This window comes from Dermacentor silvarum, chromosome 11, assembly GCF_013339745.2.
Source record: "Dermacentor silvarum isolate Dsil-2018 chromosome 11, BIME_Dsil_1.4, whole genome shotgun sequence".
NCBI classification, from domain to species: domain Eukaryota; kingdom Metazoa; phylum Arthropoda; class Arachnida; order Ixodida; family Ixodidae; genus Dermacentor; species Dermacentor silvarum.
Window position 1 is genome coordinate 57094528 of NC_051164.1, and position 14872 is coordinate 57109399.

Below are 14872 nucleotides of genomic sequence, written 5' to 3' on the forward strand. Positions count from 1 at the left end.
ACATACAATGTTCGTCGTTTGATGGCACGTGACTGCACAGGCTGACGATGCAGCACAGACCCACTGAACCATTTTATGGCGTGGACCTAAGTGTTTCAGCTGTAGCTGTGGTGCTTTCACGCTGAGGGTATCAATTATGCTGTCACGTACAAGCTTTTCTTACTTTTTAGCATTTAGATCATGGAGCTTCTGAGGTCTTTATTGATTTTATTGCTTCTGTAGGGAAGTTGGAAGAATCAATAGTTGTTTTTCTGTGTTCATTAGAAACATATCGAATGATCCATTGTGATTGTTAATAAGCGTGCCGGTTAGTTCAATAGGTGCCTGCTTTAGCGTGCTATGCCACCTCGACTAATTTTCCTTGGACATAATTGTAAAGGTATTTATAAATCCGCTTCGAAACAGTTCCCACGTGGTTAGAGTGGTTTCCCGACTCTCAAATGAAGTCCTGGTGGAGTAGGGACCATCCCGTAAGAGGCCGACTTTTTCCTCAACAGCGAAGCTTTGTTGCTGAGAAACCCGTATGGGTTTCCTTTGTAGCTTCGAGCGAGATTGGGGTGGATGACAATTCTTCCTTTCATCTACACTTCCCTTGTCAAGCTTAGTTTTTGACAACCACTTATGCTCCCCACCTTCTGGAGACAGAGAAGTGTACAAACCCTGCCAGGGAAAGCCCAGCTGCGTGCCTGACGAAGACAACTCGTCTTTGACTTCAGGCTCCAGACTCAGGCTTACCTTCTTCGCCCACTGTTATCCACTTTCCTGGGACCGTTCGTCTTGCACTGAGTGAAAATAATGAATTGGCAACGCAGGGAAAGTCTGCCGCTTTTTGTCAAGGTCCGAGTCCAACGGACTTTTTGTTAAGCAGACACCTTGATATCTTGTTCGGTACTTTAGGGAGCACAGCGGCTGTGTGTTCAAATAATTACTTTCGCGTTTTATTTTTATTGAAATGCTAGCGGCAAGAACGATTAAAACACATGTAAGGAGTTCAACTGAAATCGGGTGTGAGTGGTCGCTCCCTTCCCGCCTGATTTGCCCTTCTGCAGTACCGCTGTCGTGTTTGTCTTACGAATTTTGCTATAACGGGCTGCTTCTAGGACACAGATCTGTTCGGGCGGACGCCATTGCAGGAATGGACAACGGCCGGAGCAACAATGACAGCAGCCGCTTTGGTCGGCTTGGTGTTCTCGTCTCGGAGTGGCTGTTTCTCGCGAGAGTCCCTCCACTGGCCGCGAGCCATTTGTTCGAGCGACCAGGAATGTGTTCCTCTGCAGCGTCGATGGAAGGCAAGACTGTGATCGTAACTGGTGCCACATCAGGTGAGCAATCCTGGACACCCTATTCTTTCTTTTCTTTCTTTGTTTGCTCGAAAGTTTGTTGTTCACGCATAACATCAGCTCCGTAATTGAACTTAGTCGTGCGTAGTTTAATAGACCAGCAGTCAGGTACCTCACAGCTTCAAGTACCTGTTTTTTCCGGGGTGGTTCGTGATCGGCAAGGGTTGTCAAAGTACTTCGAGGCCACCAACCTCGAGCTTCAAAATATTGAGAATTTTAAGTATCTAAAGACTTTCATTGTTGGGTTTGCATCGACACCCGTGGAATTGATCTGCACGGCGGAGGAAAATTGCAACGTCGATGTAAAGATCATGAAAAACCGATTTAGGCGTCCTGAAGCCTTTGTGGACAACCACATCGTCAGCTTTCTCGTCATCAATCCTGTTGAGCGCTCGTCGCAAGTGTCACTTCTTCGGTGCCTCTACGAGCAAATCCAGATTCGGACGAGCTGCCTCTGCAGCCTGTGCGTGTCATCATCCGAGGACGCTGTATAGTGCTCCACCGCGTCGTGATTCCGTCCATAACGGTGAACACAGCTGTTTGTTACAGCCAGTGCATCAGATACACACGCCTATCGTCGCTGACTCGAGAGCTGAGCTACTGTGGGCCATCTTGAAGTTCCTGCAGATTCAGGTCGAAAGCTGAGAAGAGGTACAAGCCTCGCTCCCGAAATCAAATCCGCGACCACCTTTACCCGGCGAACAGCCGCCACGAGACTCCGTTTCTAACAGCGCTGGCTTTGGTGACGGGGTCATCGTCATCTTAAGACTTAGCCAGTGATTGGTAAGGATTAGCACGTTCATTTCAGGGTGTTGTGTCGTGGCAGTGGACGGCCTGGCACGGCAACTTGCGCTGGATGGGTCACGGACTGCTGACTTTTTTTCTGTTCCACTTCGCTGTGCGCGTTGTCTTTTTCACCAGTCTCGTGCTGCGCTTACAAACAGTGAACAACGTTTCTGAAAAGAGGCGCTCGGGCTGATCAACTGCCGGCATGCCTTACAAGGCTAGATTCGCGTATAGCCTACAGCATCCTCCTCATCATCGTTATCGTGCGCTAAGCAGTTCAGTCTTGTGTGCAACCAGTGATGTCACGCCACAAGACTGACAAGAAACGCGAAAAGCTAGCCGTCCGTTGCCTTAAGGGCGGCTTAACAGGGGCATATAGGTCGCAAGTGCCGAGCAGCAAATCAATGCTCAGGGCGCCGCGTTTCTGCGATAATCAATATTTGGAAAGTTCTAAGCCCGGTCTTGAAATCGGTAACAATCCCAGCAATATTGAAGCCAGATTAATTTCTTTCAAAAACGAAAGTTGGTATGCGTTCGTCCTGTAAGGGAGCAATATCATGGTTATCAGTTGTTTTCCTCGAGTTGGTCGCGCACTTCAGTTGAATGTCATACACGTGCTAAAGTGAGATCCTTACCACATGGTGGGTCATGTATAATTCGCCTGGAACAAATGCTTCAAATTTTACTTGACACTCAAGTCACTGTAAATATCGTGTATTTATTGTTGAGTTAGAAAGCATTCGATAACTTCTTTACTGCATGCCATATTTCTCTCAATAAATAACGCAACGTAATCGCTATTTAGCGACACATTTTGTTTTCAAAATTATAAGGAAAATTGAATTGATTTCTTGCTTAGATGTTCCGACTGGGGTTTCCTGCTAATAAGAATACGCTGGAAGAAATCCTATACGGATGCCGTTCTTGCTGTGTTTTATAATATATAAAATAATATATAAATATATAAAAGCAGTGCCCGCGGGTGATGAATGATATCCTATCTTACCAGAGCAAATGCTTTGGTTGGTTCGCACATGTTTATGAACACGAAAAGACGAAGGAAGACGACAGCAATTCGGCTGCTCGAGCGCTTGATAGGACAAGGGCGACTCACAGTGCCCATACTGAAAGCACGGAGATGTACAAATAATACGTCAATTAACTTAACCTTATGTCCTCAAGTTGTTATTACAATTTAGGGAGCAGTTATTCCGTAGAAAGTCTCGGAGATGAAAAATAAATGCCAAGCGAAACGCGCGGACTCCTATGATCGCACTGCTTGCGTAGCGTTGCCTATACTAAGTACGAGACGCAGTATAGAAGGTTGTTTGCCGTGTGACATGTATTGCACCTGCTGAAATCATTGTGCTAACGTGAACGCTGCGACACACTTTTAGTATATCATGTCACGTCTCGTTTTATTGGCAAAAGTCGCTGAAGTTTGAGAGTAATGTTTGTAGGGAAAGCTGTATTGCGGTATCGTGTGCGTTTCATGCTGCAGTCGTTCGTCCGAGAACCGACGAACTATATATGTATTATTTTCGGGAAACGGAAAGCAGCAAGCAGTATATACTCATGCCACTGCTAGAAAAGCAACCCAATACACCCGGATTACCTTTAGCAGGTATTTGGGGCCAAGCTCCACCGTCGCTTCTCAATGTTTCACAGGCATTGGCTTGGAGACGGCCATGGAGCTTAGCGCGGCGCAAGGCGCGCGTCATCCTTGCCTGCCGAGACGTGGAGAAGGCCAACGCTGTCGCCCAGCGTATCCGGGACGAGACCAAGCAGACCGCCGTGGTCAAAAGACTCGTGCTGGACTCCTTCGAGTCAGTGCGGGCAGTTCTGCGACGAAGTGAACCGAAGCGAAGACAGACTGGACGTGCTCATCAACAACGCCGGCCTGCTTAGCAGTGAGCAGCTCAGATTATTAGCCTGCCATTATAATTTATTAGTCGGAACCATGACTGCGCAGAGTGTAGCGTTTGACCTGTACCTATGTCTTAAAGAAAATAAAACCACAGAGTGGCAAACTGGGAAAGCTAACTGTTAATTCTTTACGCACGCGCGCTCCTATACCAGCGTAAATTCCTTCGTCCCACCACTCCACTTCCCCTTACCCCAGTGAGGAGTAGCAGGCTAGAGACACGCTCTCCAGGCCGACCTCTCCTCCCTTCTCTTCATTAAAATCTACTCCTCCTCCTTCGTCCCACCGGCACCACGGGAACACTATACGAGCACTGGATAGGTTTTACTTAAACTGTACGTAATTATCATCAACCTACATTCTGTTTTTTATAAGTGCGTGTCGTTAATCCTTTACATCTAGTGAAAACAACGCACGGCCTAAGAGGAAGCCAATCCAAGCCACCTAGATCGATCGGGGCCAACCCACGCCACCTAGATTGCACAAGGCCTGTTCACACCAATCTGTGACGTCATGCTAGCTGGCCCGACTGTCATAGAATCTAATTGGGATGCTACCGAGTAAGCCACGCTGATTTTGACGTCACCGCTTTCGTCACACCAGCCTTGGCAATAGAAATTTTGGGCCCGGTTGCAAGACGTCATGGATCGCAGTGAACAGACCTTGTGCTATCTAGGTAGAAATGCTTTTATGAGACCGCAGAAATGCTTTTGTGAGACAACCGCTCGACCAATCTGTACGGGCTTTTAGAGCGTATTTCTCGGAATGTTAGAACCATTTACATTGTCTGCGTTTATGTTCCTTTTTTTTTCGCCAAGGTTCGACAGAGTTGACGTACACAAAAGATGGCTTCGAGACCTGCTTCCAAGTGAATCATTTATCTCCGGTGCTGCTGACTCTAATGTTATTAGGTGAGTTCTCGAAATATTTGTATTACAAAACAAGTCGTATCTGAAATAGTGTCCGTCAAGATTGCGATAAAGTGAAAAGTGCAAATTAGATTGCATCGCCAGAGGCCCATCTATCAGTCATGTGTAGAGGGGCCCCACCATAATTTAGCAATACAAATCTTCGTAGTTTCGATGTGTTATTCGTACGTCAAACGACCATGCAAAATGAGTTAATCTCTAGGTCTTAGTGTCTCCAATGCGGGTGTTTCCATTTATTTGTGATCGCTTTGGCAGCCTGGCAACTCTGGTGTACTCGCAGCTGCTGATAGCTATTGCTTGTAGTGGCTGCTGCCATTTGCTTACCTACTGCTGCAATGAGGTAGGGACAAAGCAGGTTCGCCTGACACGAGAAGCTATCGGCACTTCGCGCTGAAAATACCGTATCAGATCAGCAATGCCTGAAAATTTAGTCAATTTATTATAATCATGTCACTAATAAATCAGCCATGATACGCGACAAGCCAAATTCGACAACTGTAATAGAAAAAAAAGCTGACACCGCGGCTACGTCCTTTAGTTTGCGCTGCTTGCAACGCACAAAAAAAGAGACCATGATCTTTGATGGTGTACGTAAAGTATTGTATACTGCGGAATCGTCTAATATGCAACCGGAGGCTGCAGCTGACACCAGGTGTGAGTTATAGACCAATTTACTTATTTTTAAGGATGTGAATGATTTTTCAGTGCACACTGCAACGTATCGAACAATGGGCACATTTGGTTATTTGCAAGTTTCTTTTTTCCTCGCCCAGAGAAGCTGCGGAAGAGCGCGCCGAGCCGGATCGTGAACGTCTCATCGGACTCCCACCGCAACGGTGACGTCTCGCAGCTGGAAGCGAAGGCGCGAGGAAGATGCACGCTGCGCACTCCCTTTTCAGTGTACTCCAACAGCAAGCTGGCCATGTGCCTGTACACGGTCGCGCTGGCCGACAAGGTCAAGAACGCTGGTACGCGTTTGCGTCGAACGCCACTTATTCTTACGCAGCCTTGCTCCCACACACAGAGAAGTTTACAACCTCAATTTCACATTTGCGAAGGCGTACCCGCTCTGTTTATGATTGTCTGACCATGCTAGTGCGAATAGCCGCGAGCATAAGATTGGCGCGATAAAAATGTCGCCCCGGCCTGAAATGGAGACTGAATCTGCTGCATTGGGGGTGAGTGTTCTGTCCCAACGCTAAAAGGCTATGAATGAGAAGCGCCACTACACCATAGGCTGATAGAGCATTCGTGCAGAACTCTGCCTGCATATGTACATACATATATATATGACTGACTATCGGAATAGCAGTGTAACCTCTTCATTTTCACGTCCAATCCAAGGCACCAACCACGTCAAGATGGCATCACGGATATTGCAACATTCCTTGCATTTGAGCTATTTGGATGCAGACAAATTGCCAAAAATATCCATGTTGTATCTGTAATTCATTATGAGTGCAATGTAATTATCACTTATTCAACGACAGTTAACGCCACCCAGACGTTGCCAAAATGCCATCACGGTAAGCTTATGCGGGAACTTCGAGATGGTGATCATTACCACTTTTTTTCAGATATAAACGAGCGCTTTCAGCGCAAAGAAGACGAGGACAGAAGGAAAACGCATGAAAGCAGGACCAGCGCTGTTCTCATGAGTTTTCCATTTGTCTTCACTTCGTTTGCGCCAACTTTCGGTTCTGATGAGCTAAGCAGCCTATCCCAAAATTCTTCTGCCCTATTTCTTTTTTTCTTGCTTTCTGTTTCCCCTTCCAGAGCCGCGTCTACATGAATGAGGCAGTAGTATACATTGCATTATTTTTATGAAATTTTTTAGCCATGCATTTATGTAAGCTCTGCAATAAAAGCTGTCTCCGGCTTTTTTCTAGCTGGACTAAAGTGCCCCTTTAATTGCGCAGCTCATAAAGCTCTGCACAATATCCAGCGGCGACATAACTTGCTAAATCTACGACGCGCAGCGTGGTACTTCGTTCAGCTGATTGAAACAAAAAAAGAACGCTCAAATGCCTCCGAAAAAGCATCATCAAAGAACGACTAACACCACACAGAGTTGGAAAAGTACGACATTATGCAGCGAGAACAAAGTATTGTAACGCACAATGCAACGATAAAAATGACAGCATGAATTAACTGAGGAAATGAGCGGTTGAGCTTATGCCGGAATTTTTTGCCCGTAATTTCTATAACTATGCTATTAGGAAGGTTATTCCACAGGCCAATACAGTGTTCAAACACTGATAATTGCTACAGCGCTGCCGTTGGTGAGCATGAATAACGCACTCCACATTTGCCGGGAATGCGATGAGGTTTCCTATCGTAAAAGACGGTTGCTAAAGAAAGAGGTAGGCACAGTGATGAAACAAGGGCTATCTGAAAATGATTACATTGTAGTTGAAAAGAGAGACCTAGTTTAATTTGTGTTAGGCTTGAGTAGCACTCATAATTGGCAGGAATAAAAACTAATGGCCCTATTTTAAATTTTGTTTATCCATTTGGCCCTTCTAGACTTACGGAAGCGCAGGCGAGGCAGCTAGTGGCAATTACCCTGACAAGGGCCGCGGAACGCAGTAACGAAGCAAGTACTGGCAGGGCAGTGGTAGGAAGCATAGGATGGCCGAATAAGCCAATCTCACTGATATAATCAGTCACCATTATTTTCGCCTGCTGTGGACTCCCTCATACATGTAGACTCACGCGCACTCACATTCGTCGGCACTCACTCATGTTAACCAACACTCGCATGCGTTCACAGTCGCTTCCACTGTTAACACTTAGCGACGAGCCCATTTTCGCCTCCCACTCCTCCTGTTGGTACTCGCGTCTACACAAACCGACCGTCCCCGTTCCTACTCAGGGTAACTATAACACTGACTCCTGTTGACGCTCACGTTCGCTTAAACTCACCGGCACTGACTCCTCCTCATGCTCACGTCCATTCACACTTTTCGTCACTCACTCTGTCTCACGCCTTAGAAATGAGTGCGGATCAGGTATGAGGCAGTGTACTCGTGGGTGAGTATGCCGACCTCTATCCTCGAAAATATGCATCAGAATTGGAAATGTATTGAGTAGTTTTGATATAAGTGGACCAGATCGGAGAGACAAGCAGCTTGAGGAGGGCGAATATCTGATACGCTAACCTTGGGATAACAGAAGTTGGGTTTCGAAGGTGACCTCGTAAATACCCAAATGATCTCGCGAGCGCCCCCCTGCGGAAAAAGGCGGCAGAAGTGGGGGGGGGGGGACTGCACAGTGAAATTGACTAGCAGATATATAATTGATGAATCCTGAGACATCGCAGACGCACTCAGAATATATATATATATATATATATATATATATATATATATAGATATGTTGAATAGCAAATTGTCGCGTCTCTCAGGCTATTGTTTGTTTTGAGTAAACATAAGCAGCAACACACATGCGGCTTTTTAAACACGGTGAATTATTTTGCAATTGTGCACGTCACTTATACCAAGCAAAATAACTGTCGGAGTTGGAGCGCTTTTGCGTTCTGCCCGCACTGCGACCGCCATGACACGTCATCAACACATGGACGAACGCGAAGGGTGATGCCCCATAGATACTGCTCTCAGATAGTTGACGTGATTTCTTTCCGTTCCCTTACCTTTGCAGGCGTCACTGTAAACTCCCTAAATCCAGGCCTGGTGCAGACTCCTATAGCAAGCCATGGATCACTTTTGCGCAAACTGATTATTCAATTTGGCTTGCTCATTAAAGGAAAGGTGAGGACGCCCTTTTTACTCTCTTGGCCAGGCATATACATTAATGCTCTCAGGATTTGTCTTTATGTCGGGTACCTTGCGGTTGGATATCTGCTCTTTCTTTTCTTGGAGACAGTATCAGAATTTTCTTAAACCCTCTGTTGCAGATACCGCAATGCCACCTTACGGGTGATATATTTGATAAGGTGTATATATTACAGCCTAATCTGCTCAAAATCTCAACATGCAACAGCGTTAAATGTGTATGAGCTTGTCCAGATTACGGCTATATTGAGGAGGGTTTAATTAATCTAAAATTTTGGATGAGTTTAGTGCAAAGGATATGTGGGACTGAATGTTTCATTGCAGTAATTGAGGTGGGCGCGCATACAAGGAAGGTAAAGCGTAAATATTTAACGGGTAAGTTATCGTGACATCACTGCACATGAATAATAGTGGAAAGTCTGAATCCCGCATTAAGATGTATACACTGCTGCATTCATTTGTGTTAATGGCGTAGCCTGAACACGCTGCTGAAAAGCCGTCTATCTATCCCTGCTTATATAAAACAATACAGACGGCCGTGGAAGGCGCACAGACAACCATTCAACTGGCGGTGGACCCGGCGCTCGAGAAGACCACGGGCGAATACTTCGAAGAATGCGTGCTCGCCGACAAGCGCTACCGTAACCCGCAGCTCAAGGACCGGGCGCTGGCCGAGGATGTCTTTCGAGCTTCCGTCAAGCTGGTCGGATTTGACCAGCAGCGGCTGGAGAAGGCCATCGGCAGCCCTTGAGCGGATGCTGCTTCTCCTCGCATCTATCTGATTTTGTTCCTAAATCGGGTGTCTCTTCAGTGGGCAGGCTCAGCGTCACATGTGCACCGTCGGTGAGACCCCTTCCTGCCGCACGGGCAATAGCAATTGTTCGACATTCCCCGCCATCCGCATGTAGCTATTGAATTGCTAAATGAGCTTTCACGCCAGACGTTGGACTGCAGTTAATTATCCTGTCGTTAACTATTGTTTGCTTTGATTTGATTTCATTTATTGAGTTTGTCTCGATACATGTCAATGAAGGTACAGGATCAAAAGACGACTGACGCCTGCTCCTGTATCAGAAATGTACAATTGTACATTACACAGTTTACAGAAAGTTCAGCACAGTGCAACAGAATTCGCGTTTTTTCGTTTTCCTTTAGAACAACCAGTGTCACAAAAAATAGGTTCATACATTGCCATTGTTATAATAAACACGTCAAAAAATAACTAATCGCTTCAAAAAATTAGTTTCGGCGCATTATACACAAATACACATTAAAGATAAATATTTTAAATATGCTAAGAAAAAAATTAATACCAATTCTTGCAGTTCAAATGTGCCATTCAAAATTCAAACGTTCAAAAGTTCTTGTCTTCAAACATCCTGGAGCTTGTTCTTGATGAACTTTGCATCAACTTCTAAAATGCTCAAATGAATTATTTATGTTATACGATTATTGCGATTAAGCAAGAACTTATTACCGTACCAGTTGTTGTTCCTTCTTTTCTGGAATGTAAATTCATCTTTATAAAGTGCATTACTACCAATATTATTGCCGGTGTGTTGTACCGTCCACCAGACCTGTACGATGGGTTTGCTGACGAATTTTGTCGCCTATTGACTGATGTGTGCTACGCGTTTTCCAAATTCTCTCCTCATTATCTTTGGTGATTTTAATTTCCCAAGTATCAATTGGGACACTCTATCTGTCTCAGCAAGTGATAAGGATGCGCACGCTTTTCTGCAGTCTTGTCTAGATTTTCACCTAACTCAGCTCATTACAAAGCCCACGCGATCCGCAGGTGCCACGGCTAACATTCTTGACCTGATTCTAACTAATAATCCCGACGCTTTTTCTTAAATATTACACCTAAATGGTCTTTCTGATCATGACATCAATACCGGGTGCATCAATCACCGTATGCTAGACAGGAAAACTACCTCCAAGCTGAGCAGGTGTTATAACAGAGATAATTTTGACCAGATAAGTCTCGAATGAACCACTTTTTCTGGGCGGTTCTTAGCTGAATGTCGTTTCCGTTCCATTGAACAGAACCGGACGCTGTTCAAAACAACCCTAACTAACCTCATTACAAGATTAATACCGGTTATCTCAATTAGGTGCAGTAAAAGATCGCCTCGGTTCAATGAGCGGCTGCGAAGAGCCAATAAAAAAAAAGCGTTTGTATAGGCAGGCAGTTGCTAACAACCTTAACTACATGGGAAACATACAGAAAAAGCGACAAGCATTACCAAAGAATGCTGAAAGCCACCCGGCGCCAGTTTTACAGTGACGTCTTACCCACATGGCTATCTAACAATCCCGAAAGATTTTGGAGGGTAATTAACCCACATTCACGTCCTGATTCATCCTTACCAAATTCTAATGGTGATCAGCTGGACGATGCCCATTCTGCTAAACTCTTTAACAACTCTGTATATACACTATGAACCATGTACTGCAAATACGAAATAAACAACTTGATCGAATCGAAAACTGAATTGAACGATTTTTCGTCTGTTTTCACTCATGACGTCATTACCCCTTCTCTAGCTCTCAGTTAGTCATGATTATTCAATGCCCTCTATGGTCATAAGTGATCATGGTATTATTTCTTTGCTAAATAACCGTCAAGATACTACACGCACGTACCCGCTTAGCTTTAACTACAAAATACTTAAAAGTATATCTCAGAGTAATTTTCAAGTCCTATGTGCACTTTTTTCTCAGTCTGTATCATCTGGCTCCATCTCTCATGACGGGCGAGTAGCTAAGAAAGTGCCAATTTTCAAATTTGGCGTCCGCTCTGATCCCCTGAACTATAGACCTACTTCATTGACTTCCACCTTCCCATAGCTCCTTGAACATGTCATACACACCCCGATCACTATTTATCTTGAAGTTCACAACATCATATTTAAATATCAGCACGGTTTTCGCAAGAGAATTTCTTGCGACGCTCAGCTTTCTGGATTTACTAACGACTTGTTTACTTTATTAGACGCCGGGATTCAAGTCGACGCTTTGTTTCTTGATTTTTCTAAGGCATTTGATCGGGTCCCCCACCATAGATTACTACTCTGGTTATCGCATCTCAATATTCACCCTTAGGTTTTAGCATGGATTAAAGACTTCCGCTCATCTCGCGTTCAGTTCACCGCTGTTCATGGTTCAAACTCTTCAATGGCTCAAGTCGCAGCTGGTGTACCCCAGGGCAGCGTGCATGGTCCGCTGCTCTTTCTAATATTTATTAATGATTTACCTAACTGTACATCTTCCCAAATTAGACTGTTCGCTGATGACTGTGTTGTGTACCAAGCCATTAAAAATGAAGCTGACCACCAATATTTCCAAACTGATCTCGATTCAATTAACACTTGGTGTTCATCGTGGCTAATGATCCTAAACCACTCTAAGACAAAGGTCGTCTCCTTTACAAGAAATTCTTGCCGCATCCCAACCACATACACTATGAATGACGTAACAGTTGAGAGAGCTTATACTTACAAATATTTAGGTGTTCACCTACAGTCTGACTTAACCTAGAACTATCACATTTATCTGATTCTAGCAGCCGCTAACCGTTCTCTCGGGTTCTTAAAACGTAACCTTCGATATGCTCCTGCGCCTTTGTGTACACTTGCTTATATCACCTTAATCCGACCTAAAATCGAATACGCTTCAGCCATAATTGACCCGGATCAAGCCTACGTCATAGATAACGTCGAATCCCTGCTGAACCGTGCTGCTCGTTTCATTTTTTTCAGATTACTCGCGTTTCACTGGCGTCACGGCGTTAAAAGCTCGTGCTGGTCTTGTTAACCTCTCCCATCGTCGCAAACTTGCTCGCGTAACTCTTTTTCAAAAATTTACCATCATCCGTTGCTTCATGACGATTTCTTTCAATCACCATCGGCCTTCTTTCCCCGCCGTGACCATCCTTTCAAGATCAAACGAATCATTTGCCGCACTTCATCTTTTGCGAAATCATTCATACACAAAACCATTATTGAGTGGAACCAGCTGCCTGCTACAATCGCTACTGAAATGAACACCTCTAAATTTCATGAACTTCTAAAAAATGAATGCGATGAGTAGCTTTTCTTCTAATTCTGTTCCGTTTGCCGCAATGTGAGCAATTTTTTTGTGTGTGTGTTCTGTTTATTATGTTGCGTTTTTTCATTATGTTTCATTGAGTGTTGCTGTGCTGCCACATTTTATTCTTGTTGCCTATTCCTTCGCTAGATTGTCATAGAATTTTTGTCATGGCCTTAAGCGATTTCTTGAAATGAAGAAATAAAGAAGTATACTGTGACGACGAAGGACTCATAAGACAGAAAGGACGCTTGCACTACAGCCAAGAATCAAGCCGGCGCGTCATTGTACTTCCAAAGGACGAGTATTTCACGGAAATACTGATACGTCACGTTCATAAAATAATATTGCATGGCGGAGTTCAAGCCACGCTAGCGCAACTACGGGCTAAGTTCTGGATATTGCAAGGTCGCCAAGCTGTAAAAAGAGTTTTAAACAAATGCGTAGTTATGCAAGAGGCATAACACCAGACCAGCCACTCAAACTATGCCTCTCCTCCCGGCGGACAGAGTCAACGAATCGGGGCCATTTCAAGTCACAGGAGTTGACTTCACCGGAACACTTTATGCGAAAAGCAAACACGAGATGGTAAAACAATACGTAGTAATTTTCAGCTGCGCGGTAACGAGAGGAGTACACTTGGAGATGACCAACGACATGTCGACATCCAGTTTTTTACAAGCTTTCAGGCGATTCACCGCACGACGTGGTATACTTGTCATGATCTACTTGGGCAATGCCAGGACCTTTACAAAGGCCGAGAAGGAAATCAACGGAATGCTTGACGCTGTTGGGCACGAACGGGTGAAGGATTACTGCAGTGTACGCCAAATATAATTGAAAACAATAGCCGAGTGCGCTCCGTGGTGGGGAGGATTCTACGAACGCCTCATACGAAGCCTAAAGACATCGATGCGAAAAATAATCTCAACAAAAACAACTTCAGTGGAGGAGCTACGCACAATTGTAGTAGAAGTTGAAGGAGCGCTCAACAATCGACCGTTAACTTACGTGTATGGTGAACCTAATGAGCCTATGCCACTGACTCCTGCAGACTTCATAGGCGGTCGCCAACAGCTCTATGACAGACAAACAAGACCATACAACGAAGACCTTGAAGAAGCATGGCGAAGTAGATGCAAACTAGTGAAAGCTTGGTGGAAGAGATGGCATCACGAATATCTCAAAGAAACATAGCTACTCTCAAAGGCAAGACACGACAAGCGAAACCATTCTCACAAGGCGATGTGGTTTTAATTGAAGACCGGGGTCCAAGAACATTTTGGAAAATGGGCCAAATTAAAAAAATTTCCCCTGGACGCGACGGAGTAACAAGAGCTTGCCTACTTCGGACGGGCAACAAAGAGTTGCTCAGAAGATCTGCGAACAACATCTACCCTCTTGAAAAGTGCTTCAAATAGCCAGCCAAAGCCTATCTCGGTGCAAGTTGGGCGGGCGGGAGCTTGTAAAATATCATCATCAAGACACTCGAAGACGAAGAGCAAGAGAACGGCTCCGTGGCGCAAGCGCGCGCTACTTCGCTTCTTAAATAAACCGTTCATGTTCGAAGCAGTCACCGGTCTCGGACTAGGGATTCCATCCAGTATGCAGGGCCCCACAAGGGGGCCCACACCTCTCTTTACATTCAATAAATGCTTTTTACCACCACCACCACCGGTCTCGATTGTTTTAACAATCAGGGCTAGGACGATGGCAACGCGGACAACAGGACACATCACTCGTCATGTGCCCTCTTCTTTCTCTGCCTTCGTTTCTACAGCAGATTCAAACACGAGCCCTTCGCTTGTCGGCTCGGCACAGAACGCAGCCAATGAACAGCTTTCAAATAAGGTAGTGTCTGCGCGCTGCAGGCACTCAGGCGCGGATATAATACAGTTTTAGTTACACGTACGTAGAGCTTCTACGTGTAAGCAGTGCGCATGCGCAGAACGTGGCGGCGGCGCGCTGGTCTCACGGGCGTACGTGAGATTCGATTTTTTCCGTGTG

General features: G+C 45.2%; 1 pseudogene; it reads left to right on the forward strand.

The window, feature by feature from the left end:
• The first annotated feature begins 1054 nt into the window (after positions 1-1054).
• On the forward strand, positions 1055-14473 carry LOC119432603 (retinol dehydrogenase 12-like; annotated as a pseudogene).
• The last annotated feature ends 399 nt before the right edge of the window (positions 14474-14872 follow it).